This window comes from Condylostylus longicornis, unplaced genomic scaffold (assembly GCF_029603195.1).
Source record: "Condylostylus longicornis isolate FDR11 unplaced genomic scaffold, ASM2960319v2 ptg000153l, whole genome shotgun sequence".
NCBI lineage: Eukaryota > Metazoa > Arthropoda > Insecta > Diptera > Dolichopodidae > Condylostylus > Condylostylus longicornis.
The window spans coordinates 1,578,402-1,595,606 of record NW_026578121.1 but is presented as its reverse complement, the minus strand read 5'-3'; positions in this window follow the sequence as shown (position 1 = coordinate 1,595,606).

The window sequence follows — 17,205 nt, the reverse complement described above, 5'->3', positions numbered from 1 at the left end:
AAAAATTTATTTAATTGCAATAAAAATTTTTGTTTTTAAAATTCGAACTTCAAAATTTATAACTTACATATTGAAAGTAAAACATCTGCTAATGTGTAAATTTTAATTTTGAGAGAGAAAAAACAAAAAAGAGAGAAAACACAAAAAATTTTCCAATTTATTAAAAAAAAAAAACCACAATAGTTTTTCCTTTTTGTACAATTTTTGAAATAACGAAAAAAAAATATTTTTATTTATTTGTCAAATTTATGAAGGAAAAAAAATTTTTTTTTTTTGGAAAACAAAACGAATGTGTTCTCATATAATATACAAAAATAAAACCACTTTAAAATTGAAAAACAAAAAAATTCATTAGATTTTTAAAAACAAAACACTTACAAAAACCACTTTAAAAATTTTTCAATTAACTTGTTTTATATTTTAAGTATAACACATATAAATTTTAACGATAAAAGAGTATTCTAACCTTAACATGTTATACATATAGGTACTCGTACGTACATACATTTGAATTTAATATTTTCCATCTGCAAACAATACAATTTCAGTACCGCGTTTTAATTTCGGAAAATCGAAAAACAAAAAAAAATTCAAAAATTCTTTTTAAAAACTTAATTTATGTTCTATCAACAACAAAACGTATGTAATATTGTGCATATAATTTAAATGTAAATATACATATATGTATAAAAGTTTTGATTGGAAAATGGGAAAATGTTCTTAATAAATTTTCTTGTAGATGGAAAGTGCCACTTCAATATTTTGTTGCATTTTCGTTGATATTTTTTTTTTGGGGTTATTGTTTTTAATAATTTTGTATTTGTTCTTTTAAAATGTTGATATATGTGCGTTCATGAGCTTCTATATATTGTTAATTTTATGAAAATGGAGTTTGAAATTGTTAAATAAATCAAGTTATAAGTAATAGAAACTAAAAATATGCCGACAATTTCTTCTATTTGCTCGTTTTTTTGTTTCCATTTGAATATTTTATTTTTATAATTCGCGTTAAACACATAAACTTTAAAATTTAAAATGAACCTTATACGTAAAGTCAATCAAATTTTATTATAACACTAAATATTTATATACGTAACACATAAAATTCAAATAAAAATAAAAAATTATATGCGGGAACTTTTAAAATTTTTTACTTTAAAATTTGTTGTGCAGTCTTAAACAATAATTTAATAAGGTATATAAAATAAAATTTTTTTGTTTTTAGTTTATTAATAAAATATATTGAAATTCTAAATTGGTGTTATCGTGTACACATACTTTAATATTCAATGTAACATTGAACATACTTTTTAATTTTAGGCATAGCTATAAAATAGCTCTTATATAATAAAACACAATTGATTTAATATTATATAGAATTTACATAGGTGTTTAATAAATTTATTTTGAAAGGTTAAAAAATAAAATATTTTTTTTTTAGATTAAAAATATTTTTTATTAGTTGTCTTGTAGTTTTATTACATATGAGCAATCGGAAGAAAAATAGTTGGGGATTATCAAAGAACATGATACAAACAGCAGTAATATCACCTCTTTCCATAGACAAACTACATTAATGCCAACTAATGTCTTAAAGTAGTAGAGGTTCAGATTGAGAAATGGGAAGAATATGAGAAAAATGGCAGTAAACAAGAAACAAATTCGGACATCGGGGTATGGAAAACAAGAAAAACGGAGCCTAGTCCCTAATTTTTGCAAAACAAATCGATTATCAGAGCAAAAGAAAGTTTGAGAATGATAAGAGGACACTCGTAACACAGAGAATACAAAAAGAACATTTTTGAAAAATTAGCCTGATAGGTGAGAAGTTGCTTGTAGTTTTGAAAAGAAAAGTAGTTCATAGCAGAAAAGAATTTATAAAGTATTTCGTAAAGTTTTTTTAAAAAAGATTATTAATTTTAGAATATTAGCAGCAAATCTTTTTAGTAGCATGCCCCATGAATTATATTAATTGCCAACATGAATAATAAGGCAACAACATTCAAATATATGGGCAATCATAGTTAAAACGTTAATACTGAACGTCAGCTATTTAAGCAAACATAATTACTCTCATGCCTATGAGTCATGACAGTTGAAAATGAAATCGGCTCAATTATTAACAGGAAGTCAGCCATAATAAACTATGATTAAATTCCAAATGACGGCAACAACAATAAGAAATTTCTAAGCTGCGGAAATATAGAAGATAACATAATAGTTTAAAAAACGTACTTGTTTTAAATGCTGAAGACTTTGTGTCTTTAGGGACTATAGAATAGTCTTAAGGACACATAAACCATATAAGTATATTACAAATTATAACTATAACATCGCCTTAAAATCAGAAAGGTAAACGGTTTTGAACGAATATTAAAAACATATTTTAACTATTCACACCCAGCACATAGAACACTGAGCTTTTTCCGAATCAATTTCCTATAATCAATTTCCTATAATATTTTAACCTACCACATTGCATAAAATAAGGGAGGTTATGTAATGACATAAAATTCTGGATGTCGAATTTTCGGTGTATTTTTCGGGAGATGTCGATCATTCAGTCTGTCGATCTGTCGGTCTGTCTGTCTGTGCTTGCACGCGTGTATCTCACGTTTGACTGAACCGATTTTGATCAAATTTTATATGTGAGTTTGGTTATTTAACGGATTGATCAACTTTTGTGATGTGTGAGGCATTGGAAACTATGCATTTTTGCGGGTCGATTTTACATTTTTGCGCATAATCAACCATTCTAACATCCTTAAAATTTGAGAGAAGTATATTTGAAGTGCATTTTCATAATCTTCTATAACACTTCCACTAACCTTAGGGTCGGTCATATGCTGATCACATCAGATTTTATTATTCAATTTACATTCTTTTCGATATTAAAATAATTCTTATACGTTATAGCAAATTTAAAATAAAATTCTTTCAAAACTTAAACAAATTCATCATCTTAAAAATTTTAAAGTATAATTTTATGTAATATAAATAAAATCAATTCTTTTTTTTCAATTTATTCATATATAGTTAACTGATTTTACTAGATTTCCTGATCGCAAATATACAAATATTTTGTATATCATATAAATATATAATTGAAATATGTATACCTATGTGTATAGTTTATTCAATAAATTGGTATAAAACGGTCGGTTGCAGTTTTCATTTTAAAAGATTTTTTCTCAATATAAATGTAAATATTTGTTATAAAACAAAACTATGTATAATTAACATAATACTCCCATTCTATATTGATAGTATATTCATATATTTTAAAGACAACAGAAAAAAAAACCAACAACATAATGAAATTTTTAGTACGTTTTATATATATAAGTACTTAGAGAGTATGCATAGATTTATTTATTCTCTTACCGAAAATTGGTAAATATAGAAATTGCCTTTAAAAATGTTAAAAATAAAATAAAAAAAATTTACTATGTATCCATGTATGTATGTATGTATGTATATGCCAATGATTGGTTTTTTTTTTTCTTGTGTGGCGCACGCTTTTCATTTTTGACGAAAGATGATGGTGTACGTACAAACATTTTTAAATCAATATTAGATTTGTATAAATAATCGGCTTTTGAACGCATTCGCTTAAATAAATGTTTATTTATAAAATGAAATTTTCAGTTTATAATTATATTGATGGTATAAATGTTGGTATATATCTGAATATACATATACATAAATAGAATATATAGAAATAGAATAATTGAATAGATCGAGTTATCCTTGGATATTTTCAAGTACGTTTGTTTTTTACATTAAAAATAAAATTTTTTTTTTCTTCTATTGTACATTTTAATTTTTTCTATTATGTTTATTTTGTTATTTAAAATTTGAGCAAAAATGTTTAATAATATTTTAAAAATTCATTCTATCGAAATATTTTACTAAGTGTATAGTCATTATTTGGAATTTATTAAAATAAAATTTATTTTAAATTAAAATTTTTTGAAAATTTATGCAAAATTCTGAGGAAAATTTAAAATGGGATTTTGCTATTCTAAATTTTGCTACCTAGGTTAGGTTATGTTAACCAGCCCCAGCTCCTCAAAAATCAGTTCAAATTCCCAACGCTTACATTCGCTAAGTCCAAGGAATTTCTGCCTAGAATTCGCGTGCGCCGGACATGGGCATAGAAGGTGGGTCACCGTTTCCTCCTTCATTTCGTCCAAGCAGCTCCTACAAAGATCGTTTGCGGGGTAGCCCATTTTTCTTGCATATTCGCCAATCAGACAATGGTCCGTCAGAACCCCTACCATAGCACTGATATCCTCCCTTCTGAAAGAGATCAGATCCCTTGTGCAACGTAAATCCAGCTTTAGCCACGAATTCCTTGTCGCGTTACATGTTGCTCCATTAGCCTATCTAAGGTTGGGCGGCTCTACTGCCGCGTTGCGAAGCAGCAGCCTATAGGTTCTTAGAGGCATGTTCAAGTTCTCCTTTTCAAGTGCATTTTTGTTACCTAACATTGGCTTATATATCGCCATTTTCACTAGATTTTGCTATTTTCGTGCTTAGGTATTCGAATTCTCATACCTCCTTAATGAGAGTACTCTGTAAATTCAAACGGAGGGCTGATTTTTCGCATTAATTTCTCTCATCAGCTTGGTCTTGTCTATGTTTACTTTGTGACCTTTTTTTGTTGCTGTATTTTATCCTAACTAATATTTAAAATGGGTTACGTATCTTCAGCTGAGTGTGTTAGTAGAAAAATATCATCGGCATGTTCAAGGCTTTTTGTCAATTTATGTACTACACGCCAACTGATGTCTTTATGTAGTGACGCTATATCTACCTCATACATTTGTCTAATATAATGATGAACAGCAACGGAGACTTCAACTTCAACATCAAATTTTCATCAAATCAAACAAAATTCATTCACAATGTTCGATATTGTAAACGCTGTCTAAGTTGTATGCTGTAAGATAGATATGCCAACAATATAAGGTAACATCGAAACCCTATTTAGAATACATTCAGTTGTTAGTCATTACCAGAACAACAAGTAATATGGTTTTAACAGATTCGACTAATGTATAGGATATGAAAAGAAGTTTTTATATAAAAAATTAATCGACATGGTGAAAAGCGGTGACCAACTAATACCAAATATTTTACATACCTTTTTTTTTGCTTATCATTTTCTTTTTGTACATTTATGTATCTGAGTACGTATTTGTTTATCGCGAAAATAACCGCATGAATAAAAGATAAGTTGTAATCTGAGTTATTTTTTTTTCTCCCCAAATTATTTGTTATTAAAAATTTTGCTGCTTTTCAGGTTTTGTTATCTGTACCTTATTTATAAAAATTTTATGACGGTCATATTGTTATTATTATTATTTTGCTTTTAGTCATCTCTTCTTTCTTTGTTGATTTTTATATCGTAAAACTTTTTAACAAATTTGTTAGAAGAAATTTATATTGTGTACATAATATTAACAAATTTTAATTTTTGGGATAAAATTTAAATGGCAATATTTTTTAAATAATAACAGCTGATCTTCTGTAATATTTTATAAGAATATTATAAAAATCTTAATTAATATAAATTTTTGCTGTAAGAATTAAGAGAAATTCATAAATTATTACAGATGTTAATGGTAATTTCGATTTTCTTTGGAAATTAAAACAAAAAAAAAAAAATAGGGAAAATTTTGAATCTTTTGAACAAAATTTGAGTAACCACACCTTAGAAATATTATTCCAACAAAGCAATATATGAATTACAAACAAATGGAGATCCTTAAGCCCTTCTCACATCGATCCATAGGTTATTTTGTGATTTTCATCCTTATCTACATTAGCCCTATACCCAGGCTCCGGACAAATTGCAGTATAACAGCCATTTCAAACCGCGAGTTTCCCCACCGGGCTACAAACCCTAACCCCCACCAACACCGAAAGAAACAAGTCGCAGGCGAGCAATTGCCTTGCAATCACTTAATAAATGTTCTACCGTTTCGTTCTCCTCCAGACACAAATGGCAAACCCCATCGCCTGTCCTGTCCATTATTTTCAGATGAAGTGAAAGAGTTAGTTTTGTCCTTATACCGAAAATAATATATTCGTCTACTGTTAAAAAGTTTTTTTTTCGCTTTAATAATTTCTTCAAAGTTTTAATAATTTAAGACCTTCTTCGGCATAAATCTCATGACCTGAGGAATCGTATGTCATATACAAGATAATTTCAATAATATGACGCAAGAACATATTTGCACAATTTATTTTTGTTTAACCCCCTTAATCGCAATTGCGATACTGATATATGATATATGAAAAAATTTGGTTCTCTTTATAAGCACTTTCGGTCCTCTTTATAAGCATTTCAACAACAAATGTACAGATAGATAAACGAAAATCAACTTAGCACTCTATTCCGAGCAATAATATTTATACGACATCGAAAATGCTTCCTATTTTGGTGTTGCGACAACGGCACGGCGTAAATTTCAAAAAATTTTTTTCAAAATTCAAAAATATTTCCCGTAACATATTTCGTGGAACCCAGTCATGGGTATAAACCAAAATTATCTTTTGATGCGAAAACATTTACAATTATTATTTGTGTTCTAAAAATTTTTGCGACAATATCATTCCAAAAGAAAGTTATTTGAAATTTATATGTGAAAAACTTGTAATTTCAAATTTATTAATATTTATTCCGACATTTTTTCAATATACTACACACATACTTACCGTATTTATAACGTATTTCATTTCATATATTTTTTTTTTTATAGTTTTTATTTTTAAGGCTGTGGCTTGAACTATTAAAACTGTCAACATTTGAACATTTTTGAAATTCCTTTCAGTGGGAATCATTTTTGCGGTAAACACAAATGTGAAAAGAAAAAAAAAGGCAAAACCTTTTCGCTTTTTATATTTTTGCCATAACACTAAAAAATAACAAAAAACTTCTCTAATTTTATCGAGTTGGTTTTTTTATTTTCAAGGTAAATACAGAAAAATAAAAAGACAAACACGTGTGGCTCTTTGCCGTAAAATACACAAAACTTTTCATCATAACAAAACTTTTATTATCCCTGTTCTTTTTCTCATCTTATTTTTTTTATTTTATTCTCTTTGTTTATCTTATATTTTGTTTATATTTTTTCATTTTTATTTTCTCTTTTTGTTTTAAAAGTTTATTCGCTTTTAAATTTTATTCAATAAAATCATAAAATTTTCAATAAAAACGTAGTTGAAAATTTCAAATTTTTTTATACTATTGAGAATTGATCCGTAAGAAAAGGATATTTTGGGAAATAATTTATAAAGAGAGAACATTGCAGAGAACGCAATTTCAGCTGTCAATAGTTAGGCGTTTTAGAGAATAATTTAACTGTACAAATTATTAAAGGAGTTAATAAATGTCATGAAATAAGGTGAGTATCTCAGGCGTATCTTAAAACTTCTAATTTGAATTTTGTTTATTATAGTCAGATTTAACCTTGGTCAATATAATATTGCGGTTAGGTCTTCCAGATTATAGTGATTGTTACTTTTCCACAGAGTAATATTTGTTACATAATAGAAGCAAATTAGGTAAAAGCTTTGATTAGTCGAACAATACAGGATTAGAATACATAACATAAAAAGTAATAGAACAATGTCGTAACAAAACAAAAATTCTATTGTAAAACAAAAATAATGAAGAGTATGTTAAAATTTCATATATGGATAAAAGCATACCGGCAATAATTTTAATTTTTATATAAAATTTTAATTTAAAAAGTAGAGTTCTAATTTCATCAAAGATATTTTGGTATTTTCCATGGAGGCCTACTTATAGGCGTTCAAGTTTTCTCAAAGCATATTTGTAGGGGAAGGTTACAACATTTTGACAACACTAATCATTATTTTTGCAAATTTGCAAACAGTGAGCACTATAAATCATTTGTTTTAACAACAATTTAAATAAAAGAATAATTTTAAGTAGCACATTATTTTAGTATAGAAGAAGTGAGTGTCATGCATGTCCTTGGTGAAGTAAGATAGCATATGATTTTGAAAAATAATTTAAAAATTTTTTCTTAAATGACGTTTCACTCAAATCGTGGTGATCAAATGTGTAACATTATTTTTGAAATTTATGTGACATGAAATCTTATCTGACATATCAACTATCAAATTAGACTATAATTTCCAATCATTTAAATTATTTTAGTTTATTTATTGTTTTAAAGTTGTCCCCTTCTAAAAATTAATGAAAAATATTCAAACTGTCAAATTTGCACTGTCAAATTAAAAAGTCAAAAATTTATTGATTAAAACACGTCTTTCTTTATTCTTTTCCATACAAGTATAAGAAAAGATCAAATTGAAGTTCATTGTTAAAATTCATTTAATACACGACATCTTTAGTGTTTCATTGACAATAGAATGTTTTGTATATATTATGTGTAATCCGTACATTCTAAAATTTTACACAATAAAACACATTATATATAGAAAAATACAAAAGTATAATATTTAGATCTACAAGAATAATACAATTTCAATAACTTCTTTTCACTTTCAATAGAATTTTAAATAATAAAAAAATAGGAAATAAAAAAAAATAATAAGTAGGAATTCCCAAAGTTAAATTTAACTTTAAATTTTACGTACTATATTATGTATATAATTTTCAAATAATAACAACAACAGCACAAACAATTGTATAATTGTGCACTGTTCACTACACACACTATTCATACGGTTCATATAAAAAAAATAATAATGAAAATAAAAATAAAAAATTAATTTTTTTCCTCTTATAACAAAAAAAAAAACAACAAGAGTAGAGATGAATTTTCTCCTTTATTTAAGGTGATGACAAAAAATGAATGACAAAAAAAAAACAAAAGATTCCTTTTTTCTATATCCCATACACACATATAAACACACATATAAAGTAAAGTTGACGACGACTTCCTTTTTACAGAAAAACAAAAAAAAAACAATAATGTCTTTGTATTTAAACTTTTTTTTTATATTTTGTTGCTTATAAATTACAGTAATTTCGTATTGAATGCAATAAGGAAGGTATTGTATTAGCATCAAAATTCATATATTGAAATATGAACGAGAATTTATGTTAGTTCTTGCAGTGTTAAGAGAAATTATCGGTCTGCACAAATATATTTCGGTTGCCGTTGAGCCGATTTTGAAGGATTTTTATAATACAAACAATTTCTTTGAAATTTATTGTAATACACAGCTCCGACTTACAATATTTATTTTGGATGCGACTGTAAAGTAAAAAAATTTTCTAGGAATATTAGAACTCGGAAATCAATTTTCCACTAAAGACCAATTTTATATTTTTAATCATATCCAAGATCCTATAGTTGCAACCAAAACTATTTGTTGCCTTAAAAACAAATCAAACTGATAAAGTTCTTAAGTAAATATCGTATCTCAGAAAGTTAATATCGACTAAGAGTGAAATTTAAATTTTTCTTGGTATTTTTAGTAAAAGACTACTAGTTTTGGTAGAATTTAAAATATGTGTTTAAAACTGAGATTTTCGTAAAATTGTTCACACACTTTCGATTAATTAATAGAAATAGACTTATTTTGAATTTATGTGTTATACAGAATCTATAGAATCACATCGATTATGTGCTGATACGTCAGATTCTTTTTTATGTCCTGTTGTTTGAAAATCGAAAATAACAAAAAAATTTACTTTCTTAGAACTTAAAAATGTCTCATTACTGTGAACAAAATGTACATACACTCACATGTATAAAATTTATATAACGGTACAAATAAATGCCGCATAATATTCAACATTTTAATTTTCTATGACAATATCCTTTTATATACCGTTATATTTATTGTTGTTGTTATTACGTAGTAGCATCAATTTTAATTTTTTTTTTGTTTTGTTTATTTTATTCATTTTTTAAGAGGAAAATTATTATCCATATGGCAAAATTAAAAAATAATAATAATAAAGCGTTGTCGTCTTTTTCTATATAAAAAGGAAAAATTTCTCTCTAAATTACTTTTGAAGGCAGTCAATACAAATGTTACGTTTTTTTTTTTTGTTATATAAGAAAAATATATTTAATGCGACATATTAATTGGAATGGACTTGAAATTCGAATACATATATTCTTGTGAACAATAAAAAAAAAATTTTTGAATTTTTTCCATTGACTTTCTTTAATTCTTCTTGTTCGCAGAATTTTATTATTCCCGGTGAACCATATATACGAATGTGCATGTGGAATCGCTCATATATGAAGTTTAGTTAGTGAATTTTTTTTTCTGACTCTACTTAGCAGAATTTCAGAATATATTTTGTTAAGTCTAATATTGGAAAATAAGAAATGTATGGAAACAAATAATTATTATTGAAAGGACACAAAAAAAAAAACAAACATAATTCGTCGTTGAATAATTATTATTGAAAGGACAATAAGAAGAAAAGAAAAGTTTTGCTTAATGGGAGACTTCATGTGGAAAATATTAAAATTAAAAATTTCTTTATGAATATTAATTATTAAAACAAATAAAAAAATAAGAAATAAATTTTAAGAAATAATTTAGAAAAAAAAAAATATTTGTTTTGAATATTAAAATAAAAATTTGAAAGGATGCAATGAGAAAAATTCATTATTAATATTTTAATTAATTAAGCATTTGTAGAAAGAATTATTTGTTTGCTTAAATAGTACATACTTTAATTTGTCAATGACCCAATATTTTAAGGGGCGATATGCTAATTCGTGTTGTTCTATAGCTATTTTATAGTTATATTCTACTTGTTCTCATTTTATAGTATTATTCCAAAAATATTCCGTGGTGCCATGATTTTCAATGCTCTTGTATAAGTCTTTGCTTAATAGAAATGTTCTCATTCACATTTTTTCACTCTTGCTCATGTAACAACTAAAATAACCCACTGTAATGTCCTACAAAATTAAAAGACCTTCACTGGTATAATTGTAAAGCGATTAATTCAGCTGAAAATCAAATTCTATACAAAAATTCGATTATCTATAAAGAATTTTTACCTTTTACCATTTTAGAATTTTTACCTTTTTGCAATTTTATACCTTTTTCTTCTTTATTCTTTGCCTAGATGCCTTTACTTTAAAATAATCATCCCATTGCTGAAAACGAGGTCATTTTGAAGCGCTTTCATGTAGCAATTCGATAAACTATACAAAAAGTCTTAAATTTGATTAACAGTATTCTAGGACCAAGAATGTAGCCAAGACAAATTAATTAGAGTATGAGATAACGATTACAATATTAACCTCTACCGGCATGTAATTTAATATTGATTTGTTCTTGAAAAAAGTTCAATTTTCCGCTTGTATTTTCCTCTTTCCACAATATTTAAAAATAATTCCAAATATCTAAACGTCGATTTTCTTAAAAATCTTTAAAATTTCCAAACAACTACCTCAAAATTTCTTTACGTTTTTTATGCTCAAAGCATGAAAATAATTTTTATTATCCTTATTGGAAAATTTTTCAATCTTATATAAATACATACACATACATCTTATGTTTTGGTAGTGCGATATATGCGTGATAATATAAGAGGCAAAGATAAGACTAGGATCGCGTTCATAATAAAAAAATAAACTCTTGCGTTTTCAATTAATTTATATTGATTTAGAGCTTATATTTTGTTTATCTAATTATAAAAATGAATTGTTGCTGTTGGGACGGGGTGGAGTTTCTTAAAACAAAACTTTTTCTTATTCCTATTACATACATACATGTTGTATCATTATAATATATACATTACAGAATAATGTTTACTGGAAATAATTGAAATTCGCTATGATATCAACTAGGATTCTTGAAACCATAATATTTACACTTTGTTTTTTGTTTGTCTTAAATGTTGTAACAGTGAAAACCATTGAGCAAATTATTACAATTGTTTAAATAGTAAATTTTTCTGAAATTTGAAAATAAGGAGACAGTGTTCTATATAATAAGGCAAAAATTTTTTGTATAAACAAAACTTCAATATTGTATTAATAAAATTTAATTAAATTTAATTAATTTCAAACAGAAAATTTAATAAAACAAAAATGTTTTTCCCCCACTCTCTCTTACTGATTTTAAAAACAGATTATTCCGACTTCTTGCCGACCGCATTGCATAATCCAGGTATTGTTATGCACAAAATTTCGTTTGGAATGACAGGCATACAATATACATGGTTCCAATCATATTTAGAAAATATATTTTAATTTATATGAGTTGATGTAATTGATTGCTGAATTGGGAGTTTCTCAAGGTAGTATAGAAAATGCTTTACTGTTTAGTTTAATTTAAATGCTTTACTTTATATGGATAGTATTCAGAATACAAGTGATATTGTGGATATATATGTTTATACGCTAGTGGCATATAAGTGATTTTTGAAACTAATAACTTAAAACAATTAGAAAATGAAATGAATTCTGAATTGGTAAATTGACGGCTGACCAAAAGTTCAGTATTAATGCGAGCAAATACAAAAACCCAAACATGTGATTATAATCTTATTAAAATCAGAGTTAAACATTTAAATAAATGATAAAATATTGCAGCATATAGTAGAATTTAAATAAATTGATTTGTGGATTGATTCTTGTTTGAAATGGGACGTTAACACGGGCAAATTAGCGAAATAAATAAATTTCATGTACCGAATTTTCAGAAGAAATGATCTTCTTCATATTAAAGAAATTCAATTAGAGAAGGTATTTTTTCGCTAAGTATCACTCTATCTAAGGATTAATTAACTTTTAGGACATATCATATTTACTTAAAATATTTTCATCCTCTTGCACCAACTAACCGAATGTATGTACTATGTATAAACGATATACAAATTTGGAAAACGAAATTTGACAAGTAATTTAAAATAATTTACGAAAGAACGATTAACTGCGATTTAATGTCAATAAAATGAAGAAAAATTCGTGTATTAATACAAATTACGTACCCAATTTCCAATTGAGCCGCTCAGAAAATTAGTGGATTATCCGACATTTTTACAAAAATGAGTTATTATGTCCAATAGAGTTGTAATGGCTTTAAGAATTGTTCTATATTTTCAAAATACTTAATTTGCTCCTATTTTCATTCTATTTAAACATACGTTTTTTCTTAAAAGTTAAACATTTAAATATTTCAATCGTAATTTACTCGAAATGCGTCATTATTGCAAATATATAGCCTGAGCGTCCACTAATGTGCTAAGCGTCAAAATTATATGTACTTGGTCACAATTCTTAGAATTTTTTTTTTATATATAATAATGCCCTAATAACATAATCCTATTTCAACGTTAATTGAATTAACCCCGAAATATATGCACGTATTAAGCAAAAAATAACAAAGTACATACATAAATTAACTTTACACATTTAAAATACTTTTAATGCATTTAAAGATCACATTTTCCGATTATTCTAATGTCAAAGAAAATAAACAAAGAAAAAAAAAAATTTTTTTTTAAACGTGGCTATTTTGATTTTTTGCTACTTAAGATGCAATAATAACAAAAAAACAAAATAAGAAAAATAAAAATTAGAATTTATTTTAGTGTAAATATTAAGTACTATAAAAAGTAATCCAACCCCATAATTAAATACGGCTATGTCACAAACATGACTCATATAAGAAAAAATTAAAAAATCTCTTTACACACATATACATATGCATATATGTGCATAGTCTTTGTTAAACACAAAATGTATCGAAATGTAAACACTTTTATAATATTATTATTGTTATTGTTGTTGGACCTAAACAACAGTGATGCGAAATTATCTATGGTGTAAGAGATGAGATTTTTTTTTTTTTTTGATAAACTTACCATTTATGCTTTCTTTACATTTCTATAAAAGTATGTATTTAATATAACATCCCCGTGTTTATGTGTGTGTTCGTGTAATATAAAACAAATCAAATATAAATAGAAAAATATAAAAAAAAAAAATTTTTTTTTGGTAGTTTTTATATAGACGACTTAAGTCTGAAAATTTCAAAATATTTTGGAAGAAATACAATACCAAGTGTCAAAGGCACACGGTACTTATAGAAAACAGATTTTTATTTTGATTTTTGATATTTTTGGTTTTTATTTTGTGTGTACACACATTAAATACAAACATTTTATAACAAACATAATATATAGTGGGTACACTCATCTTTCAGCAGTATAAAAGAAATGTTTTTTTTTGGTTATTTTTTTCTTTCTTTATTTTCAAATATAGCCTAGCATTTTTATATTTTTGTTGTATTTGGTATATGATGCTGAAGCTGATGATGATGAAAAGTGTATTTGCACAATTGCTCACATTCCCATTAAGTTATTAAAACAAGCCGTAATCTTTTTTTTTTTTTTTGTTATTTTCGTTATTCACCAAAAAAAAAAAAATTTTTTTTTTTTTTCATATTTAAAGATGTTAAAATTCATTTTGGTACTTAAAGAAAAGAGGCTGCTGCATATTCATATTATTTCAATGCTTTACACACTTGTATATATGTATATGCATGTAGGTATGTATTTAAGAATAATATGTAAAATAATAATTTTGAAGTAGAAAGAGTGTATTTTAACATTATTTTTAAAATTCACTTATGATTTTTGATAAAAAAAAATTTTTTTTTCATTTTACCGCCATCTATTGCAAGATATTTAAATGCATGCAATAATATTAAAAAAAAATAGTAAATATTTTGATGAAAATGTTTTGTACGTTTGTTTATTTGTGTGTGTATGTGTGTGTGACATAAACTTTATATGAATTTGAAAAGTTTTTTTTTTGTTCTATTTTGTTTTTGAGAAAAAATTTTTGTTCCATTAAAAGAGTAAAGTGTGAAAAGTATTTATGTAAGAGCATAAATTTTTTTTTTGCTTTTTTATTTATTATTGTAACTTTTAATAAAGCATAAATGTACATACATATTGTACGTCACATACATGGGACACTTGAAGAATTAAAATAATTTTTTTTTTACTTTTCATGTTATTTTAATATTTGTTATTTATTTTAAAAGAGTAAAGGATTTCAATAAGTCTATAAAATTTTAATAATTATAAGAAGCTAATACTGAAAATTTTTATCATTGAACAAATTAGGACACAACACACAATGTGGTATGCAGCGCCCGAATATTCAATTGATTTTAAGTATGTAATAAATATAATCCGTAGTGTAGTAGAAATTAAGAATTATGTATAAGAATGGAATATAAATCTAATAATGGCCGCCCATATACTAGAACTATAGACTCTTACATATTATTTCTTCATATAAATCAATAAAATGCAAAACAAACATAATTCAATTCAGATCAAAACCCATAAGAAACCCCAATACAGGAGTTATTTCGTACTATGATTTCGATTTAAGTACATTATTTGGTTTGACTAAATTGAAAAATTTTAAATTAAAATGAATATTTTTAAAATTAATTGAACAATATGAATTTATTTCAAGGATTATTTAAAAAAGCAAATTAATTTATTATTGGGAAATTAAGTATTTATTCAACCATTTACTTCTAATGTGACTGGCGAGTCAAGGAATTCTGGACATTTCCTAAATTCTTTTAATGAAAATATTAAAATTTCAAATTTTGCATTATCCTTTTCTTAATAATACTTTCTTCATTCTCCTTTCTTTTCTTAATTATCCCCAATATAACAATAATCTAATTTACTATAAAATACTTACCTACCTACCTATTTTTTTTCCAGTCTATATTATTGACCTCAAAAAACAAGTTTATGAAAACAAAACATAAATAATTTTCTTATTTAATGTTAACAAAAAAAAAATAATGATATAAAAAAGTTTACATAAAACCTTAGGGGCAAGACACGTAATTGAAAATTGTTAAATCCAAAAAATTGTAAGTATACTTTTACTTTATATATAAGAGTAAAGTTAAAAACGAGCAGATTTTTTATTTCTTTATTTATATTTACACAGATTGAACATCATTGTCACTCTGAAATGCTCTTTTTTATTTTACCATGTTTCAAAAAAAAAATAAGTACCTATGTACATATAAAATTTAAATCGTATATGTACTCTACTTTTGTGTCTAATTGAAATCCGGTAAATATGTTCAAATTATTTTAACCATTCTATAAACATATTATAAAGCAATAAAACTATTTATAACAGCAGAAAGGAAAAAAAAAACAGCAACTAAAAGAAAAAATGCAATAAGTATTAAGGGAAAATTGAGGAGATACCATGTCAGAAGAGCGAATGAAGCACCCAAATATTATTTTGCACCCCTTAGGGAATTGAAACTCTATATATATGCACCCTTTTTTTGTTCTGTTTTTGGTAAGAGCGAACCACTCCTCTTAATAAACGTATAACAATTTTATGCACATGTTGCGCTTTTCGCATTCGAAATAGTTAGTGTAAATGTTATACACAAAAAAAATTAAAATACATGGAAATCTACTTGGTTATTTTATTATATATGAACTATTATATTACTGTAAGGCCAAGAAGATGGGTACATCGTGTTTTTTCTTATAAATATGTATATATATTTATATGAAAAAAAAAATGTGTAAAATTGTAAAATAATAATGAAAATGTGTAAATTTTTTTAATACGATTCGCCTTATTTAACTATCCTAATGGAAGTCATGAATTTTTTACTATAAATTATTGCATGTTTTATTTTTTAAGGGAAAATATTGATTTATAGGTTAAATATGTATGAATGTACGTGTTTTTTGTTTTTTTTTTATTATAGTAAATATTAAAATATATGTAAATAAAATTTGCATTTAAAGTCTATTTTAAATAACTTAATTAACACATAACTATATCGTTTATAGACATATTAATTTTACTTAAAAAAAGATGTAAGACGGAAATATAAAAAATATGGTTACATTTTAATTGTACTTACATATGTATAACAAAATTATGTTTCTATTCCATTTTATAATTTTAGAAATGTTAAGGATTTTGTTCTACATAGTCCAGAATTTCGAAGCTCAGGAAAAAACTCATGACAATGGATTTTAATTTCAAGAAAATTAAAAATTAAATCTTGTATCCTTGAAAAAAGAAAATTTAAAAAGGTCAACAAGACTATACCTTGAAAATAGTTTGAAAGATCCAAGTTTTTAGAAAAAATATATGTAAGTACAAATATTGCCAAGAGAATTATTTAAATTTTAAC